The sequence below is a fragment of the Belonocnema kinseyi genome, chromosome 7 (genome assembly GCF_010883055.1).
Source record: "Belonocnema kinseyi isolate 2016_QV_RU_SX_M_011 chromosome 7, B_treatae_v1, whole genome shotgun sequence".
Taxonomy (NCBI): Eukaryota; Metazoa; Arthropoda; class Insecta; order Hymenoptera; family Cynipidae; genus Belonocnema; species Belonocnema kinseyi.
In genome coordinates, this window is record NC_046663.1 from 18,778,680 (window position 1) to 18,802,260 (window position 23,581).

Consider the following 23,581-nt stretch of genomic DNA (forward strand, 5'->3'; position numbering starts at 1 on the left):
TATGTTCCGCTGCATACGTTAACGTGGAAGGGTAGTTTTTAAGGAAAATTATAAAGAGGGGGAAATTTTGAAGTGCCATTTAATCAATTTGGAGTTCTAAATCATTTTTGCATTGTTCAAGGTGGTTTTCCAACTTTTAAAACGTTTTTGATTACGAGGGGAGGGTATGTATGACTTAGGGGTAGTTTTTGGGTAACGTATTATACATTATCGGAGAGAAAAAAAGAGAAAAAAATATAAACTAACAGTTTATTTTCAGTTTGATTATTTTTAATGCTTTTTTATACATATATATGTTCTGCTGCATAGATTCATGTGGAAGGGTAGTTTCTCGGGAAAATTATAAAGAGGTGGAAATTTTGAAGTGCCATTTAATCAATTTGGAGTTCTAAATCATTTTTGCATTGTTCAAGGTGGTTTTCCAACTTTTAAAACGTTTTTGATGACGAGGGAAGGGTGTGTATGAGTTAGGGGTAGTTTTTTAGTGACGTATTATCCATTATCGGAGAGAAAAGAAAGAGAAAAAAGTATCAACTAACAGTTTATTCTAAGTTTGATTATTTTTTATGCTTTTTTCATACATATATATGTTCTCCTGCATAGATTCACGTGGAAGGGTAGTTTTTCGGGAAAATTATAAAGAGATGGAAATTTTAAAGTGCCATTTAATCAATTTAGAGTTCTAAATCATTTTTGCATTTTTCATGGTGATTTTCCAACTTTTAAACCTTTTTTGATGACGAGGGGAGCGATAGTATAACTTAGGGGTAGTTTTTGGCTAACGTATTATATATTATCGGAGAGCGAAAAAAGAAGAAAAAAAGTATCAACTAACAGTTTCTTCTAAGTTTGATTATTTTTTATGCTTTTTTCATACATATAAATGTTCGGCTGCATGCGTTCACGTGGAGGGGTAGTTTTGGGGAAATTATAAAGAGAGCGAAATTTTTAAGTACCATGTGATTAATTTGAAGCCCTAAAACATGTTTAAATTGTTGAAGGTAGTTTTCCCATTTTAAAAACGTTTTTGATCACAGGGGGTAGTTGTGTAAGACTTAGACCTAAATTTAACTGATATTTGGGTGAATGTGAAAATATTAAATTTTTTGTTGATAAGATTTGTTTTTAATTTATAGATACTGATTTAAATTTTTTTGTTTGATCACGTCCCATAATAAATGTGGAAGCTCCCAAAACAATTTTGAAATAATTTTTAGCTTTAAGGAACCTTTATGTTAAATCTAATTCTTTTTTTACAATTAGAGTAAAATTGGCAATATCTTCAAGAGAATATTTTTTAAATTAATTTACAAACAATTAATAACATCACGCTATATACATAAGAAATTGGATTTGTACGGCATTCACTATCAGATACACGCAATGTTTAAAAAAGTATAATGAAAACAAACAGATTGCGAAAAAAATATTGAATGAGCGAATCAATAACGAAAGAATTTGATAGAGATCGTTACGTAAATTACCACGACTGTGGGCCAACAATTATCAATAAAATGCACTGTGTTGATCGTCATTAAATTTTTTTCTGCCAATCGCATTTCTGACAATAAATTCTTGGACATTTCTTTAATTTATTTTAATGAGAAATTTGTTTTTAATTTTGTTTTTATTAATTTTTCAAGTTTCATTTTATATATAATCTTATTTTAATTTTTTTTTTAATTTAAATTTTCCTATTATTTTATTAAAAATTTTAATCATAAATCTATTAATATTTAATTAGTTAAATTATTTGTTAAAATTCGGATAATTGTTATTACTATTGCTCTTTTAAAGTGAAATAAAATATTTGATATATTTTCTTTTAATAATTTGTTTGCAATCTGCAGAAACAATTTATATTCAAGACAAGAAATATTTGTGAGCGAAAAAGCTTGAACTAAAAACATATGTTTCATGAGGTTCGATGACTCTAAATTTTATATAAAAATAATTAAATTTTCAACTAAATAAGGTAAATTTTTAAGCAAAATGTAATAATTATATTTTTAGTAAAAAAAAATAAATAAGATTTTTATCAAATGAAATAAATTTTCGAACAGATGATTTTTTAATGAAGCAAGATAAGGAAAATAATAATTTTCAATTAAACGAACTAATTTCTATCCCAAAAAGATGAATTTTTACAAAAATACATGAATTTTCAACCAAATATTTGAGTTTTTAAACGATTTTTCAACCTAATAGTTAAATTTTCAACGAAATAATTAAGTTTTTATTTCAAAAAGACTAATGTTCAACTAAAAATGTATAACTTAAATTTTTACCTGAAATGATTAATTTTTAACAAAGGAAAAAGAGTTTTGAAGAAAACAGTTTAATTTTCAACCAACAAAGATTTTTCAGTCAATAAGAAAAAAATCTCATCCAAAATGCTGAATTTTCAAACCAAAAATATGAATTTTATATCAAAATTATTAAATAAGTAAATTTTAAACTTAAATAAATAAATAAATTTTCAATAAAAAATGGAATGATTACATCTTCACAAAAAATTAATTTTTAACATAATAGTCTAATTTTCAATAAAAGAAACGATTGTAGTGATTAAATGAATGGAAATTGTTTTTTTTTTACAAAAAAGATGAAGTTTTATTTAGTGAGATTACTTTTCTAGCAAAAAGACGAATTTTTAACACTATAGTTGAATTTTCAGTAAAAAAATGACTTTCAACAAAAATAAATAAATTTCCATCCAAATATATGAATTGTTAACTACCAAAATTAAATTTATATAAATAATCAATTTTTCATAAAAATTACGCAATTAAATTTTCAGTTGAAAAAATTAATTTCCAATACAAAAAACAATTTTCAATCAAAGAAATGAATTTTCAACCAAAAACATAAATTTTCGACCAAAGAGGATTAATTTTTTACAAAAAAAATTAATTTTTACTAAAATATCAAAAATTTTCAACCAAATATTTGGATTTTTATAGGAATTTTAAACCTAATAATTGAATTGTTAACAATAAAAATGAATTTTTAACTGAAAAGATGTATCAGTCACCAAGAAGATTGATATTCTAACACAAAAGACGAATTTCCAATAAAATAACAGAGTTTTTAAACAAATAGTTGAATTTATAGTAAAAAAGTTTCCGATAAATGAAAATAAATTTTTAACTAAACAGATAAATTTTCATAAAACATAAATAAATATTTCGTATAAAAATGAGACAGAAAGAAATTCATTTCAATTTTAAAAAAAACTAATTTTCAATCAAGGAAATGAATTTTAAATGAAATGATAAAATAATCCGGAGTTAGTACAGAATTTTTGGTCTGATTTGCAAACAATTTTCAGAAATTTCTATATTTGCAAGAATTTGTACATAATAAGCATTTATAAAAAACTAGTAAATATTAATGTTTACGAAATTCATATCCGTCGTTGGTTAACACATCTCGTATTATTGTAATTTTATAATTGGTGCAATTTGTGACATAATTACAATTTTCTGTGTCATCATTTTAAATTCAGTATACAAAACATTGTCTCATTGAGAAACTGGGATTTCCTATTAATTAATGACTGAGTCAATCGAAAAAAAATTTTCCTTTCTGCATTTTGCTCGTTTATTAAATTATGTAAAATATAGAAGAAGGGCAGTCCATGCTTTTCAAAATCAGTTTTTTTCTCTCTAAATCCCTAGTTTTTTCGGAAGCAAAAAAAATTATCTTAAAATTTGAGCAAAAATGGACCAAATACCGCGAAGTTTTAAAGGATTTGATATGAGAAAAGAAAGTGGGGATTTAAACCCTATAAAGGTTTTTTTTGGGAGCCTAAGTAGTATACCTGTGAGAGTTCTGTTTCAGGGTTCTGTTCCGGGCTAAACAACTGTAAAATCGCGAGTGGTAATTTACCTACAGAAGATAATGATTTATGTCCATGCTAAGAAGACACAAATCGGTAAGGTGCCTTTCAACTCTACAAAATCGATATATCGCATATGTAGCTTAGCACGGACACGAACCATTATCGTCTGTCGGTAAATGGGTGGTGGCGATTTTACTGTGGCTTATAGCTCGGAACAGAACCCTGTTTCAGAATTCTCATAGGTATACAACTAATTTTAACTTGGACTTTCGAACAGAATATGAAAAATTGAAATTGAATGGACTAGCACTGATCTCGTATTTCTTATTATTTTTTTGCGCACATAAAAAAGTGGGCGTAAATTTTCAATCTGGAAATTCCAGAACTTTTCCCTGATTTTTTGGCTGATTAATTTTTCATTTCTTCTGAACATTAATATTTTAAGCAAAAAATTCTAATCTTGAAACATTTTTGATAAAGAATCTTCTTTTTATAAATTGAAGAAAATACATTTATAAATGTTCAATTTACTGATTTAAGCGTCTATTTAAATCGAAAATGTGACAAAAATGAACTAATTTTTAAACTGAAAAGTGACTAAAAATTACTATTGTGAATTAATAATGTAACTAATGTTCTTTTTCATTTAAGAGATTTCAAAAGAATTCAAGTTAAATTTGATAAATTCAAATGAAGTGGAAAAGAATTTGATGAAATGCTTAAAAATTCAAAGTGAGTTCGAACGATTTCAGGATCATTTATATCAAAAACTTAAAAATCCAAATTAAGAAAATTTGATTTTTTTTTAAATTAGGATAAATTCGAATGAATGTGAATAACTTGAAAAAATATTTGAAAATCTCTTCAAATCTTTGAAACCTTACGAAATCTTTACTTCTTAGTAATAAATTCTTTGAATTCAATTAAAAAATTATAAAATCTTGTGAAAATCCTAAAACCTAATAGATGCTATCGGATCGTTTCATGTCTTGCTAAATTTGAGTAAATTCTTTAAAAAACTATGATTATAATTATTTTAATTTATGGTGAGTTACCATAAATTACCTGTAATATTATCATAAATTACCAAAAATTTAATAAATTTCCGGAAATTTATAGAAATGTTTAAAATTGAATTTTGGGTAGTTTATGATAATTTATCATATTTATATGTAAAATACTAAAATGACCAAAAAATTTCCGGAAATTTATAAAAAAGTTTAACATTTAATTTTGAATAATTTATGATAAGTTTCCATATTTACCTGTAAGATTACCATAAATGATCAAAAATTTCCATAACTTCACAAAAATTTATAGGCAGTTTTAAATTAAATTTGGGGAAATTTATGGTCAGTTACCATAAATTACCTGTAATATTACCATAAATTACCTGTAATATTACCATAAATTTCCGCAAATTTATAGACACTTTTAAATTAAGTTGGGGAAAATGTATGGTCAGTTACCATAAATTACCTGTAATATTACCATAAATTACCATAAATTTCACAAATTTATGGAAATTTCGAAAAATGTTTTAAATTGAATTTTGGGTAGCCAATGGTAATTTACCATATATAGCTGTAAAATTACCATAAATGTCCAAACATTTAATAAATTTCCAGAAACTTATCAAAAAAGTTCAAAGTTGATTTTTGGGTAGTTTACCATAATAACCTGTAAAATTACCATAAATGACAAAAAATTGCATATATTTCCAGAAATATATGGTGAGATACCATAAATAATCTGTAATATTATCATAAATTACTAAACATGTTGTTAATTTCCGGAAATTTATAAAAATGTTTAAAGTTGAATTTTGGGTCCTTTACTATATTAACGTGTAAAATTACCATAAATGAACAAAAATTTTCATATATTTCCAGAAATTTATGGTACTTTAGCATAAGTTACCTGTAATATTACCATAAATTATCATAAATGGCATAAATTCCAGGAAATTGTAGAATTCTTTAAAATTGAATTTTGATAGTTAATGGTAATTTACCATATTTACCTGTACAATTGCCACAAACGTCCAAAAATGTCATAAATGTCCGGAAATTTATAAAATATGTTTAAAAGTTGATTTTTGGGTAGTTTTCCATATTAACCTGTAAATTACCATAAATGACACAAAATTTCATATATTTACAGAAATGTAGTGTAAGTTACCATAAATACCCTGTAATATAACCATAAATTACCAAAAATATCATAAATTTCCGGAAATTTATAAAAATGTTTAAAGTTGAATTTTGGGTAGTTTACCATAAATGACCGAAAAATTCCATATACTTCCAGAAATGTATGTTAGGTTACCATAAATTACCTGTAATATTATCATAAATTACCACGAATTACAATTAATATTACCATAAATTACAAAAAATTTCATAAATTTCCGGAAATTTATAGAAATGTTTAAGGTTGAATTTTCGGTAGTTTATAGTAATTTATCATATTTACCTGTAAAATATTACAAATGACCGAAAATTTCTGGACATTTATAAAAATGTTTAAAATTGAATTTTGGATAATTTATGATATGTTTCTTTATTTACCTGTAAGATTATCATAAAAGACCGAAAATTTCCATAAATTTACGGAAATTTATAGACATTTAAAAATTAAATTGGGGCACATTTATGGTCAGTTACCATAAATTACCTGTAATATTACCATAAGTTACCATAAATTGCACACATTTCCGGAAATTTATAGAAATGTTATAAATTGAATTTTGGGTAGTTTATGGTAATTTACCATATTAACCTGTAAAATTACCATGAATGACAAAAAATTTCATATATTTACAGAAATGTATGGTAAGTTATGATAAATACCCCGTATTATAACCAGAAATTACCAAAAATTCCATAAATTACCAAAAATTCCATAAATTTCAGGAAATTCCATAAATTTCCGGAAATTTATAAAAAAGTTTAAAGTTGAGTTTTGGGTAGTGTATTTCGAGAAATCTTTTCAATATTCCTTGTGATTTTTAAAAATACCCTAAATTATATAAAATCCTATGGGACCCCTTCAAATGAAATCGATTCAAAGTTACTTAGAATGTTTAAAAACACCCTAAAGCCATTAAAATCTTTTTTAATACTTTTAAATTATTGAGATCTATTGAAAATACTTTGGAACCTTTTAAAGCTTTTAAAAATGTCCTTGAATTTTTTTAAGTGATCTAAAGTCTTTAAAATCCTTTTAAATGTCTTTAAAATATTAGAATCTATTCCAAATTATTTAGAATTCTCAAAAATACCCTAAGGTCTTTTAAATCCTTTGAAATACCATTACATTATTCAAATCTATTGAAAATGTATTGCAATCTTTTAAAGCTCTTAAAAATTCATTGGAATTCAAAAAAACTACTTAAAAGTATTTGAAATCCTTTTGAATCCCTACGAATATCATAAATCTATTCAAAATTTTCTGGAATTTTTGAAAATACCCTAAAGCCTTTTTGAATAATTGAGGCAACTCTGATTATTCTTGACAGTTATTTTTAGCCCTTCTCACAGAAATTCCCTGACTTTTGCAATTATTTTTTCTAAATCCCTGATTTTCCTGACCAAAAAAATCCTCTGATTTTTTCCTGATTTCTAAGTTTACCATTTCCCTGTTATTTATAATAAGTAACTCAAATTTAAAAATCGTTTCCTCTTGGTAGCAAAATATTTACATTCCTGGACAATTAATTCTATTTTTAGGATTAAAACGGATCCCACTGGAATATTTCCATTTTGTGCGCCTCGAATTCAGGATTTGCAACAACCATCCTTACGTTTTTTTTTTGTGCTACGTGATCGCGATGACGTCTTTCAGCTGAAACTTATTGTAGGAATTTTTAGGTTTTCGGACATTTTCGAACGCCTTTTTCCAAGAAAAAAAACAATAAGATAACAATGATCGCAACCTTCAAGCTAAAATGTTTTTATTATCTGAACAAAAAAGGAAAAGATAAAATTAACATATTTTCTAACGTTTTAAAGATTTTTAAATTCAGCTTAATTATTTTTATTTTTATTTAATTTAATTTAATTATTTAAATTTATTTCCGTTCTTTCTTATTTATTTTTTATTTATTTTCCGTTTTATTTTTCGCCTGGGAAATTAGGAGATTTTTCACAAAAATAGAGCAATAAATTTATTTAAATAAAAATAAATTTTATACTATATGTCTAAACTGATGAATCTTCAATCACAAAAATTAATTTTTATCAAATTGGTTCAACCTTAACCGAGTAGATTGAATATTCAACTAACAAAGATACATTCTGAATAAAAAATGGAATACTCACATTTTCTAAACAAAAAAATTAATTTGCAGCAAAATATTTTAATTTTCAGCAAAAGACAAATTTTTAACTAAAATGATAAGCCATTAATCAATTTAATTAAATGTTTTACAACGTAGTTACAAATTAAATTAAGAGGTTTAATTTTAAATTGAAAGAGATGACATTTTAACTGAAAATATTAATTTTTAACGAAAAAATGAATCTTTTAGCTAGAGCGACGATTTTTCTAAGAAATAGTTAAATTTAAAAAAATAAAATTTAAATAAAAAATAGTTGAATTAATAACAAAATAAGAATTTTTAACAAAATAGTTACATTTTTAGACAAAAAGATCATTTTTAATCAAAATTATCAATCTTCAATCAAAAAAATTAAAACAAGAAATTTTCTAAAAAATAGTACAAGGTCAAAAAAGATACATTTTCAACGAAGTAGTTACATTTTTAGCCAAAAAAAGTGTATTTTCAATTAAAATGATAAATGTTATATCAAAAAAATAAATTTCTGAGTTAAAAAGAAGTTTCTAAAAAAAGTTAAATTTTAATAAAAAAGGCATAAATGTTAATAAAAAATAGTTGTATTTATAAAAAAGACATATTTGCAACATGATAGTTACATTTTCATCCAAAGAAATGTATCTTCAATTAAAATGATTAATTTTCGAGTTAAATAAAAGAACTTTTCAACAAAATAGTTAAATTTTATTAAAAAAATATAAAATTTGAATGAAAAATATTAAAATTTAAATAAAAAATATTAAAATTTATTTTAAATATACGAATTTTCAAAAAAATAAATGATCAGCTAAAAAGATAAATTTTCAACTAAAATTATAAATCTTCAACCAAAAAAACCAATTTTTGGTTGAAGTTAAAAATGTCGAAAACGTTGATTTTTTCAAAAAATAATTCAATTTCAAACAAAAAGGATTAAATTAAAATAAAATGTAGTTGAATGAAGCTACAGACAAAATTGTTAAACTTTGAAGTCAAAAAGACAAATTTTTATAAACAAAGGCAAGTTTTTCAGTTAAAAAAGAAAAAAATTTCAAATTCTTAAATTTTTAGGCCAAAAAGACAATTTTCAACAAAACGTTATATTTTCTACCAAAGAGATAAATTTTACATTAAAATGATAAATCTTTATTAAAAAAAAAATTTATGCTAAAATTACGATTATTTACAAAACAGTTGAATTTCAACAAAAATCGGTGAATTTTAAACAAAATTTTTGACTTTTCAATCAAAAAAGATGTTTCAATCCAGAAAAAAAGAGTGTCAACCTTATTGTTTAATTTTTAAGCTAAAAAATATTTTTCTTCAAGGCAGTTAAATTTTCAATCCGATAATATGATTTGTGAACAAAAAATTAATTTTCTACTTTGTAGTTAATTTTTCTGCCAAAATAGTTGAATTTTCAATTAAAAGAGAAAAATTTTCAAAAATATATTCACATTTTTAGTGAAAGAGATGTATTTTTAAATAAATTAAGAATCTTTCACAAAAAGAATGAATTTTCGAGCGAAAAAGAAGAATATTATATAAATCAAAAGACATGAAGTTTTAATTAAAATTATGAATCTTCAAGCAAAAGAAGGAAATTTTGAGCAAACGACGAATTTTTTACAAAACTCTTAAATCTCAAACAAAAATGATGAATTTTAAACAAAATGTTGTTAAAAACAATTAAACAACGAACAACGTAATAGTTGATATTTCACCCAAAAAAGATATTAATTTTAAATAAAAAATATTTGAATTCGTTCAAAAAAAGAATTTTCAACAAATTAGATTATTTTTCACCCAAAAGAGATCAAATTGTTGTAATTTTAAGAAAAAATATGAATTTTTAATATGATAGTCACTTCCAACCAACCAGTTGAATTTCCAACAAAAAAGATAAGTTTTTCTTGTTAAACAAAATTATTTTTTGACCAAAATTTTTTCTATTTTTCTACCAAAAATCAGCAATTTTCAAGAAAATACATATATTTTTAATCAAATAGTTACATTATTTACCAAGTTGTTGAAATTTCAAGCCGAAAATAGGACATTTTTACAAAGAAAGTTGATTAAAAAAAAAGTTAATTTAAACTCGAAATAGATTACTTTTTAAGCAGATAGTTTAATTTTCAACAAAAAAAATTATTAACCAAAGGTGAAAACATTTTTTAATCAAATTCTTGAATTTTTAAGTCTAAACGACGAAATTTTAACAAAGTATTTTAATTTTTAAACAAGCGAATTTTGCAACATAAATTCTGTATTTTCAGTCAAATTGAAGTTCATTTCTAATACTTTAAAAATTTTATGACTTTATTTTAACAATGATTTTTTTTAATTTAAGATATTGTTTACACTATTTTTAATTTTTAAAGTGAGTTGCTGGAAGAATAATCCCTAAATATCCACTAATTTGCGAAAAATTCTCCTAAAAATCGTCTATTTTAGATACAAATTATTATTTAATAATAATATCCAATAAATATCCAAAGTAGATTCTAATAAAGTTTGGAAAAATGTAAAACAAAATGAAGATTTTTTGAAACTTTGCAATAAAAATTGGAATTTTTCAAAAGAATTACAGATAAAAAAATACTTTTCTTAAGGTTCGTGGGAAAATTCAAATTTATTTTTTATTAAAAAAATTAATTTAAAGAGAAAATTTAAAAAGATTAAAAAATATTGTCCGAAATTCCAAAAAATAATGCAGGTGAATTTATTCTGCGTTTTAAAATCTTGGCATAAACAAAAAAAAATTCTTAAAGTTTATGTAAAATGGAACAAGTTTTGAAAATATTTTTAGATTTTCCGCTGAAAAACAAGTCCATTCCCTGGTTTGCGATTATGCAAGTCGACATTGCGCGGTTTCGTGCACTCTTTGAGGTAAAGCAACTCCTGGCGTTTTTCCAACGCAGTAAAATGTCCAAGTGAATATTTTTCTTATTTTCTACTATAGTTAGTACTCAATTTTTTCAAAAATTTTAAACTGAACAAAAAAATTTTATTTGGAATTTATAATGTTACACTAGTATTTACTAGTAATAATCGTACGTATAAAACACAATTAAAAATTTTTGAACACGTAGAAAATTTTTTTTTATATTCTTCAAAAATATGAATTTTCAAATGCAAATACTTTTAGGTGTATTTATGAATTCCAAGAGATTTTTAAGAAAAAAAAATATTAATATAACTTCATAAAATAATAATAAATTTTATATTCAAAAGCAGCACATAATAAAACATCATGAATGTTGCAAAATATCTTTAAACAAATTTATTGAGTAAGAAAATCTAATTTTTAAATTTAATTATTTTTTAAAAATGAGTATTTTTTTATTTAAAGTTCAGACTGCTAGACTGTAAATGAAAATGCTTGGTTTAAAATCATTTATTTTGTTTAAAATTTAAATATTTTGTTCATATTTATCTTTTTTTTGAACATTTATATTTTTACGCAAAAAATTTAACTGTATTCTGAAAAATTAGACCTCGTATTATTTAAAGTTCAATTTTTTAGTTGCAAATGGACCACCTGGTTGAAAATAATTTTTTTGTTTATTTAAAACTCAAATATTTCGTTGAAAAAAACTTTTTTTCCTAAAAGTTCACCTCTTCAAGTATGTAATTCATTTGTCTTCTAAAAATTCACCTTTTTGATAAAAAAAATTAAACTATTTTGTCGAAAAAGATATTTTTTGGTTAAAATTTAAGTTTTTAAAATAAATTTGAATAATTTAGGTAGTTTGAATTTTTCCGCGAAGAATGACGTCACTGAGATATAGCCAATCTATGCGTTTGGAAAAAAATGCCGCGAGCAGGGTCAATATTCAAACTTTATTAAGAAAAAAAATGTTTCTTAATCAATAAAAAAATCTTTCTTCTGGGAATATATTATTCTATTATTTTATTAAAAAAAACAATTATTTTCATCGAAACGAAAAATTTAGTTTAATTTCTTCAGGGATTAATTTCACAGACGATAAAAAAGATCATAAAATTTTTAATTTTATAGCCAAAGAGATTAATTTTCCAAAAGGAAAGACGAATTTTTAACAAAATTTTCAACGAAATAGTTAAATTTTTAACAAACAAACAAAAATGAATCGTCAATAAAAAATGTCATAGTTGATATTTTAAACTTAAAAGATTCTAACTTTAAATTAAAACATTTGACTTAAACCAAGAAATACGATTTTTCAACAAAATAATTACATTTTCAAGCAAAACAATAATTTACAACGAAAAAGTTCAATTTAAAAAAAGATGATTTTTTGCACACAAAAAACAACTAATTTTTAACAAGAAATGTTTTTTTAAAGTAGTTGAATTTTAATCCAAAAAAACATTGGATTTGGGACAAAAATTTTACGTTTTCCACCAATAATATGGAAGTTTGTAGAAAATAGTTCAACTTTCAACCAAGCAGTATTTGAATTATCATTTTGATTTTCAAAAGCATTTTCAAAAAAATTTTAAAATTTTTAACTAAGAAATCAGATTTTCAACTAAGAAATCAGACCTTTAACTAATAAAATATATTTTTAACGATATAGTTCAACTTTCAAGCAAATAATAAAATTTTCAACCCAGAGGACTAATTTTCCATTAAAAATGACAAATTTTCAATAAAAAACACAAATGTTTAAGAGAACAGTGAATTAAAAAAAAAATTAACTTAAAGAAATTAGTGTAGTTTAAAAAAAATAATTGAATTTTGAACAAAAAAGTTGAATATGACCAAACATGAATAATTTGCAATAAAATAATTTAATTCTTAGCCAAAAAATATTATCTTTTAATTAAGAAGTTGATTTTTTAACTAAAAAGGATCATATTTCCACTAAAAGAGATAAATTTTTAAACCAATCAGACAAATTTTCTACAAGAAAGTTGAATTTTAAACCCAAAAATATGCAATTTTAATTTTCAATTCGAAAATATAAACTTTTATGAAACAAGCTAATTATTAACTAACCAGTTGGATTTTAAACTAAAATGATAAATTTCTAACCAAAAATAAAATTTTTTAATTTTCGGTTAAATAAATCGATGTTAAGTAAAACGATTTTTTTTTAATAGTTTAACTTTTAATCAAATAGTAGAATTCTTAATAAAGAAAATTTATTTTCCACCAAAGAAGACGAATTCGCAACAAAATGAAATATTTTATTTTGTATTTTTAAACGTAATTATTTTTGTTTGGTCAAAAATTAATTTTTCTGAGAATTTAAGTATTTTATTTTTGTTTAAAAATTTATCGTTCGTAGTTGGATATTCAACTATTAAATTTTTTATTAAATTTTTTAAACATTCATTTTATTGGTAGAAAATTGAACTTTTTGTGGAAAATCTCTACTTTTTGGCTGAAAATTAACTTTTTTAACTGAAAATTTAACTATTTTATCTGTTGTTCGAAATTATTGTTTTTAGCTGTGAATTCAATAATTTAAATCAAAATTAGTATATTTTATTGTAAATTCGACTTTTTTCATTGTATTGGATGAAAATGAGCTTTTTTAACTGAAAATTGAACTATTTTATTTTTTTGTTACAAATTTTTTTCCGTTGAAAATTCATTTATTTTATTAAAAATTTGTCTTTTTGGATGAAAATTTTGATTGGAGGTTCATTCTATTGGTTGAATATTGAACTTTTTCTTCGAATTTTTTTTTCTTAAAAAATTAATATTTTTAAGTGAATATTTAACTACTTTACTTTTGGTTACAAATTTATCGTTTTTAATTACTACCCGGAATTATTCCAAAAAAATATTAAAAATTTACATTGAGAATTAATTTTATAAAATGAAAATTCAACTACTTGAGATGACCTACTTGGTTTAAACATTTAATTTATTGGTTGAAGATTAAACCCTTTTTGTGGATAATTCGCTGTACAAAACTGAAACTTTTGGATCCCCCAGAATCTTTAAATAGTTAAATTTTTAATTAAGAAGATTAATTTTATGATAAAAAGATACATTTTTATCAAAACTGTTAAATTTTCAATTAAAAACGATAAATTTGTAAATAAAAGTAAAGTATTAAACTTTCAGTTAAAAATAATAACTTTTTACAAAAAAAATTAATTTTGAAAAAAAATTTCAATATTCAACTAATATAATTAACCTTCGATCAAAATTTTCATTCAAAAAGACGAATTTTCAGCAAAATAGATGCATTTCCAACGAGAAACAAATTTTAACAAAAAAAAGTTCAATTTTCAGTTAAAAAAGCTAATTTTCATCCAAAAAAATATTGACAACAAAATACACTAATTTCGATTAAAATTCTTGAATTTACAACTAAAAACAATAAATTTCAAACAACAGATAAAATAGTTCAATTTTCAGTTAAAAAAGTATACCAATAAAATAAATGTTTAAAAAATTCAATAAAAAATGTAATAGTTGAATATCCAACTAAAAACGATAAATTTCTAACTGAAAATAAAATACTTAAATTTTCAGTTAAAAATTATAATTTTTAAACAAACAAAAATAATTACGTTTAAAAATGAAAAATATCTATATGTATAGATGATGTGACACTTTTCACATAAGTGGAAAGAAATGACGAAATGACGCATCATTGTAATCGGTTATGCACTCGTGGAGATAAGAGAAAAGAAGGAAGAGAAATTGCGTCATTATTATTATCTTCATTAGAGGTTATTAGCGAAGGTCAATGTTATGACATAAAATCACCATAGAATATTGTTAAAAATATTTTTTAACAAATTTGTAAAAATTTTTACGATAAATAATTTTTATTATTAACATTTTTTTTACCTTGCATAGTTTGAGCAAAAATAGTATTTTTTGAATACAATTTTTCACGATATAAACCAAAAACAGTGTGTTATGTAAAAAAAAGTTTGAGGCAAATTTATAGATTACCATTAAAAAAATTCTTTTTCCCTTACTTTAAAAAAAAATACACTTTTTTTCCTTTTACGCTTAAATGCAAATTGGATCAATAGAACCCGATAAGAAAACCCAAATATTTTTGGTTGAAACGTCCACTATTATATTTTTGAAAAAAAAATTTTCCTGACAAAATTTAATTTAAAAAAGTTTATTTTATACAAATTCATTAAAAAATTATATTTTTGGTTAAAAATTTCATTATTTTGTTAAAAATAATTTTATTAGGCGGTAATATTTTCTCGTCGAAAGATCAATTTTTTTGCCGAAAGTTCGGCTTTATGCATGGAAAATTCATCTTTTTGGTAGAAATTTTATCTTGGTTTAAAAGTCACTTTATTCTTAAAAATATACCTTTTCTCTGGTAACATTTTACAATAATATTTTTGTTAAAAATGCAACTTTGTTTAGTTAACATTATTTATTTTTTGCTTGAAAATTTAATTATTTTGTGGAGATTTCAAAAAAATTTTGTTCCGATGATAATTCCAATAATTTGTTAAAGATTCATCTTTTAATTGAAAAGTTAACAGTTCAATAAAAAATTAAATGATTTATTTGAAAATTAACTTTTTTATGATAATTTAACTAATAAAAATGAAAAATTAATTTCTTTACAAAACGGTCATGTTTCTCGGTCGAAAATTCAATTGTTCAGCTGAAAATTATCTTTTATGCTGAAAATTGATCTGATCGAGATTAAAGTCTACAATTCTATTTTTGGTAAAAATGTATCTGTTTTGGTTAATATATGAATTGTTGATTTTTTATTAAAATCATTTAATTTTCAACCATAGAAGGTAAAGTTTTTTATTTTAGATAAAAATAGTAGTATTTATCCAAAAAGAATATTTTTTAGAAAACTAATTGACTTGTTCACCCGAAAATATCATTTTTCAACCAAAAAATCAATTTTCAACTAAACATCTGAATTTTTAAAGAAAATAGTTTAATTTTTAAACAAACAGAATGACTATTCAATAAAATTGTTGATTTTTAAAGATAATTATTTAATTTCTATATATTAAAAATAAATTGTTAAATTTTCCATAAAATTTTTGAATTTATCCATAAAAAGGAATTTTCAATAAAAGTAGTTAAATTTTCTATTTATAAAAATATTTCAGTCAAGAAATTTTTTTTAACAAAGTTGTGGAATTTTCAACCCAAAAAAATAAATTTTTGACCAAAAAGGATGACTATTTAACTAACTTGTTGATTTTTCAACAAAATCATTCATATTTTAACCATGAAAGATGCACTCTTTAATTTTGAATGAAAAATAGTTGAATTCATCCAAAAAGACGAATTCCCAACAAAAATGTTGATTTTTCAATTTAAAAAAATCTGTCAGTTAAGAAACATTTTTTAAAACCAAATTCTGAAATTTTCAACCCAGAAAAATTAAATTTCAAACAAAGGAATGACCTTTTCGCCAAATTGTTGATTTTGCAACAAAATTATTCAATTTTCTACCATAAACAATTGTAACCATGGAATATAAATTTTTCAATTTTACGTAAAGAAAAGTTAAAATAATCCAAAAAGAGAAATTTTTCACAACATATTTGATTTTTCAATTTCAGAAAATCTTTCAGGCGAGACAATTTTTTTTTAATTAACTTTTTTAATTTTACATAAAAATATTTACTTTTATCCAAAAAGAAGAAAATTGATATTTTTTAAATCTTGAAGTAAAGCCAAAAAAATTCAATCAAATTATGTAATTTCCAACCCAGAAAGATGAATTTACAACAAAATAGCTCATATGTCCATTTTCTTAAAAAAATTTTGAGTTAAGTAAACAATTTTCTACCAAATTGTGGAATCTTTTAACCAGAAAAATGAATTTTTAACATCATATTTTAATCTTCAAGAAAAAAGAATGACTTTTGAAAAAAAAATTTATTTTCAAACAAAATTATTCTATTTTCAAGCATGAAAAATTCATTTTTTAATTTTACATAAAAAATAGTTGACTTCATTAAAGGCGAATTTTGCACAAAATAGTTGATTTTTCAATTAAAAAAAAGCTTTCAGTCAAGAAAAATTTTTTAAATTAAATTATGGAATTTTCAAACTAGAAACATTAATTTTCAACTAAGGGAATGACCTTTTAATTACATTGTCGATTTTGCAATAAAATTATTCACTTTTCAACCATGAAAATTTTTAACCATGAAATATAGATTTTTTTATTTCATGTGAAAAAAGACATTTTTTAAAAATTGAATTTTTGTTTTTTACATAAAAGAAGTTATTTTCATCCAAAAAGAAGAATATTTTTAATTTTTTTAAATCTTGCAGTAGATCCAAAAAAAATGGAATCAAATTATATAATTTCCAGCCCAGAAAGACAAATTTTCAACAAAATGTTTCCATTTTTTTAAATTTTTGAGTTGAGTAAAAAATTTTCTACCAAATTGTGAAATTTTTTAACCAAAAAGATGAATTTTCAAAATCATGGTTGAATTTTCAACCAAAAAGAATGACTTTTGAACAAAATTTTTCATTTTCAAACAAAATGATTCAGTTTTCAACCAAAGAAGATTCGCTTTTTGATTTTACATAAAGAAATAGTTGAATTCATAAAAAGGCGAATTTTGTACAAAATAGTTGATTTTTCAATTAAAAAAAAAACTTTCAGTCAAGAAAAAATTTTTAAATTAAATTATGGAATTTTCGAACTAGAAAAATTAATTTTCAACTAAGGGAATGATCTTTTAATTACATTGTCGATTTTGCAACAAACTTATTCAATTTTCAACCATGAAAACTTTTAAACATGAAATATACATTTTTTTATTTCACGTAAAAAAAAGACATTTTTTAAAAATTGAATTTTTGTTTTTTACATAAAAAAAGTTAATTTCATCCAAAAAGAAGAATATTTTTTATTTTTTAAATCTTGCAGTAGATGCAAAAAAATGGAATCAAATTATATAATTTCCAGCCCAGAAAGACAAATTTTCAACAAAATGTTTCCATTTTTTAAAATTTTTGAGTTGAGTAAAAAATTTTCTACCAAATTGTGAAATTTTTTAACCAAAAAGATGAATTTTCAAAATCATGGTTGAATTTTCAACCAAAAAGAATGACTTTTGAACAAAATTTTTCATTTTCAAACAAAATGATTCAGTTTTCAACCATAAAAGATTCGCTTTTTGATTTTACATAAAGAAATAGTTGAATTCATAAAAAAATACGAAGTCTCAAAAAAATGTTGATTTTTCAATTTAAAAAGATCTATTAGGCAAGAAACATTTTTTAAAACCAAATTGTGAAATTTTCAACCGAGAAAAATTAATTTTCAACCAAAGGAATGGCCTTTTCACCAAATTGTCGATTTTGCAACAAAATTAATCAATTTTCATCCTTGAACATTTGTAACCATAAAATATAAATGTTTTAATTTTACGCAAGGAAGAGTTAAAATAATCCAAAAAGTGGAATTTTCAACAAAATATTTGATTTTTCAATTTTAGAAAATATTCTAGTCAAGAAAATTTTTTTTTAAATTAAATTTTTGATTTTTACATAAAAATAGTTAGTTTGATCCAAAAAGAAGAATATTTATATATTTTAAATCTTGCAGTGAAGCCATCAAAATGTCGATCAAATTATGTAAATTCCAACCCAGAAAGATGAATTTTCAACAAAATAGTTCATATTTCCATTTGTTTTAATTTTTGAGTTGAGTAAATAATTTTCTACCAAATTCTGGAATTTTTTTAACAAAAAGATGAATTTTCAAAATCATAGTTGAACTTTCAACTAAAAAGAAGAACTTTTAAACCAAATGATTCAGTTTTCAACAATGATAGATTAATTTTTTAATTTTACATAAAAAATAGTTGAATTCATAGAAAAAGACGAATTTTCGACATATTAGTTGATTTTTCAATTAAAAAAAAAAACTTTCAGTGAAGAAAAATGTTTTAAACTAAATTGTGGAATTTTTAACCCAGAAAAATTAATTTTCATGAAAAAACTAATTTTTATGAAAGTTTTTGATTTTTTAACAAAACCATTTAATTTTCAACCATCAAAGATAAACTTATTGATTTAAAAAAAATAGTTAAAGTAATCCAAAACGAGGAATTATTAAAAAAATAATTAATTTTCGACCAAAAAGAATAACCTTTAAAAAAATTTTGAGTTCTCAATAAAACTATTAAATTTTCAAGTAATTAATAGAATTTTTAACGATGAAATATGAATTTTTTAATTTCACGAAAAGAATAGTTAAAATCATCCTAAAATATGAATTTTCAACTAAATATTTGATTTTTCAATTTTAAAAAATATTTCGGTCCAGAAAATTTTTTTAAACAAATTTTGGAATTTTATATTGAAAATAGTTAATTTCATCCAAAAAATAAGAATTTTCAACAAAATAGTTGATTTTTCAATAACAAAAGACGAAGTGTCGCTCATTAAAAAAATAAAAAGGTTAAAAAGTGCAATGTACTTTCGTAAAATAACCTTGCCAAGGCCGGCTGGTATTACTTGAGATCGTTACATAAAGAAAGACTCATGCTCTTGAGAATTAAGGCCTTCCTTCTGAAGCTTTCTGAATGACGCTGAATCATTTACTCGATAATAAATTCCCTTAGAAACGAGATTTTTAGCAGAAAAAAAGAATATTTATTTAGATAATCTGGAATTTAAACATTTTTAAACAGTTTAAAAAATGTTTTTGTTGTATTTTTTGCATCATTATTCATTCTTGAAAAAAAATAAAAGTTGATATTTCAACCTAAACAAAATAAGAGGTTTCAACAGGATTGTTACATTTTTAACCAAGGAGATAAATTTTCAACAAAATAATTAAAATTAAGAACAATAGTTAAATTTTTAACGAAGTATTAAAATTTCAACCTTTTTGCAACAATAAATAAAATAATTAAAATAAATAAAAAATTCGCCACATAGTAAATTTTCTTTGAACTTGAAAATATTACGTTTTTATGGAAGGAAAGCTTTTAATTGAATTAATTTATTTTTAAGTTTATTTTTTAATTAAAAGGATATATTCTTAACCGAAAATGGAAATTAAACTTAAATAAATAATTAAAAAATCAATATTCAAAAAATAAAAATTTGTCAGTCAACAGAGAAAAAAATGTTGCCCAAATTGTTGAAATTTTAATCCAAGAAGATGAATTGTCAACTGAAAAAGATCAGTTTTAAATAGAAAATTTAAAAAGTTGCATTTCTAGTTGAAAAAATTAATGTTGACCAAAAACAAAAACGAATTTTTGACTAAAGTGTTGAATCTTAAAAAAAATTTACATACTAGTTCAACCTTCAACCAAGTAGTTCAATTTTCAACCAAAAAGATGAATTTTTAATAAATAATGTTATAGTAAATTATTGAATCAAAAGCATTTTTATTTCAAATTAAGAACACTTAACTTTAAAAGAAAAAGACGAATTTGCTATAAAATAGTTTAATCTTTAACAAAATAATTTAATTACCAAAAAAAAAGTTAATAAAAAAAAGAATTTTCATCAAAATAGTTAAATTTGTAACCAAAGAGATGAATTTTCAACTGAAATAATAAATTTTCCAACCGAATAAACGAATGTTTAATAAATAATTATTTTACATTCAAGAAAGAAAATATATTTTATTTACAATGTAGTACTTTTAATCAAAAAATGAATTTTAAAGTAAAAAAATCAATTTTCTTAGAAAAAAAGAACAATAATTTTCAATCAGTTTTATTTTTCATATTACTTTGTCTAAACTAGACTTACGCAAACTTTCAACCAGAAAGGGTGACTTCTTAACTAAATTCTTGAATTTGTAACAAAATAGTTTAATTTTAAATTAAATAAATGAATTTTCAACTAAAAAGATCGATTTTATACAAAAAGAGAATAGGTACATTTTAATTTTAATAAAATTAATTCTGTACAAAAAAATGAATTTTTAATAAGTTAGCAACAATCTCAACTTAAGAGATTAATGTTTAACCAAAATAATGCATCTATAACCAAAAAATTAATTTTGAACAAAGTAGTTCCATTTTTGACCAACCAATTTTCTGTAAATAAAGACGAATTTTTAACAGAAAAGTAACATTTTTAACTAATAAAATAAATGTTTGACAAAGTTTAACAATTTTGTAACAAAATACATGAATTTTCTACCAAATAGTTTAATTTTCAATTTGAAAAAATCAATTTACAACGAAAAATAAAATATTTAAATATAAAGTTTAAATAATAAATTTATAACAGAAAAATGAATTTTCAACAAAATACTTGAATTTATATCGAAATAGTTTAATTTTGAACTCAATGCTTTTTCAAGCTAGAATTCTCATTTTCTATAAAAAGAGACATTTTATTTAATAATAATTAAATTTTCAATTCTGCCATTTTGAACTAAAAAATTATTTTTTAAATAAAAATGGAATAGTTAAATTTTCTGTTTAAAAACTTAATTTTTTAACTAAAAGAAAAACGAATTTTTAAAAATATAGTTAAGCCTTCAACCGAAAAATTAAACAAAAAGTCTCTCGCCAAATCGTTGAATTTTTAAGTAAAAACATGAAATTTCAACTAAAAAAGATCAATTTTGAAAGAAATTAATTTTTAAATAAAAAAAAAGAAGAAAATTTTCAACAAAATAATTGAAAACTATTTGGATTAGCTTTTTGAGTTACTCCAAAGCAGCTGGATTACTCTGGATTACAGATTACTTATATGAATTTCCAAAATTATTTTAAAGTACTTGGATTTTTAATAAATTATTACCCTGGATTACAAGTGAATTACTTGAATTGCCGGGATTACTCCGAATTTTCCGTGTTATAAGTGGATTACACCGTCTTATGAGTTTATCACTCTGGATTAGAGATAAATTACTCCAGAATGTAACTGGAATACAAGTGGATTACTTCGTTTACAAGTTTTTTAAAGGTAGATTAGAAGTGGATTACTCCAGGTTATGACGGATTACAATTGGATTACTACAAATATTATTCTCTGCATTACAAGATGATTAATCCAAAATATATGATTACCCCGAGTTACTCTTAACTACAAGTAGATTACCATGGATTACTCCCGATAACAAGTGGATTACTCTGAATTAGAACAGGATTACTGATGATTATGAGTTTAGTTAAAAACTGGTTTACTCCGTCTGAATAGTGGATTACTCTTCAATACTGGGATTAATCCGAATTATTTGAATTACCATGGATTAAGTGTAGATTAGTATGGATTATTTACTCTAGTTTAGAACTGAAATGTCAGTTTAGAGCCAGTTAAGAACTACTTTACACGGGATTACAAGTGGATTACTCCATAATATATGATTACTCCGAGTTTCTATTGACAACTAGGAGATAATCATGGATTACTCCCAATCACAAGTGGATTACTCTGGATTAGAACAATATTGAGGCGGAATATAAGTAGAATACTCCAGATTAGAACGGGTATACTCTAATTTAGAACCGGGAATATCTCGAATTACTCCGGATTACATGTAGATTAATATGGATTACTCTGAATTCGAACTTAATTTCTCCAATTTCAAGTGGATTACTTCAGGCTAGAACTGGACAAATTGATTACCATTGGATTATTTGGATTAAAGGGGTTTCATGCTAAGTTAAAACTAGATCGAAGGTGGATTACTTCGAATTACATGTGGAATACTCCGGAATACTAGGATTTCTCCAAATTACTTGAATTATTGTGCATTAAATGTCGATAATTATTGATTATTGAATCTGGTTTAGATTACAAGTCAATTATCATGGATTACTCCCGATTAATAGTGGATTAAGTAGAATCAGGACAGGATTACCCCGGATTACGAGTAGATTAATCTAGATGAGGACGAAAATACGCTAATTTAGAACAAGGAATATCCCGAATTACTCCGAATTACAAGTAGATTATTCTGGATTACTCCGCATTCGAACCTAATTTCTCCACTTTCAAGTGGATTACTTCATGCTATAACTGGACTACTTCAGTTGTAACTTGGATTACTCTATATTAAAAGTTATTCCATCTGCCAAGTTTACTACTCTGGATTTAAGCTGCATCACTTCAGATTACAACTGGATTACCATTGGATTATTCCGATTACATGGGTTTCATGCTAAATTAAAACTAGATCGAAGGTGAATTACTTCGAATTACATTGCATTACTTTGGAATACTAGGATTACTCCAAATTACTTGGATTACTCTTCATAAAATGTAGATTATTATGGACTATTGGCTCTGGTTTAGATGATAAGTCAATTATCATGGATTACTCCCAATTACTAGTAGATTATGATGAATTAGAATAGGATTACTTCAGATTACAAGTAGATTACTACAGATTAGACTCGGAGTACTCCAGTTAAGAACTGAATTACTCTGGAGTAAAAGTGGAATTCTCCGTTACACTTGGATTACTCCTAATTACTTCGAACTACAAGTAGATTATTCTGGATTACTTCTGAAT

The 23,581-nt window shown here is 23.1% G+C and overlaps 1 protein-coding gene across 1 annotated transcript in view; it reads right to left on the minus strand.

The window, feature by feature from the left end:
* Positions 1-23,581, minus strand: part of LOC117177382 (scavenger receptor class B member 1-like) — a 133,714-nt gene that overhangs the window by 39,068 nt on the left and 71,065 nt on the right. The gene's annotated exons all lie outside the window — the stretch shown is intronic.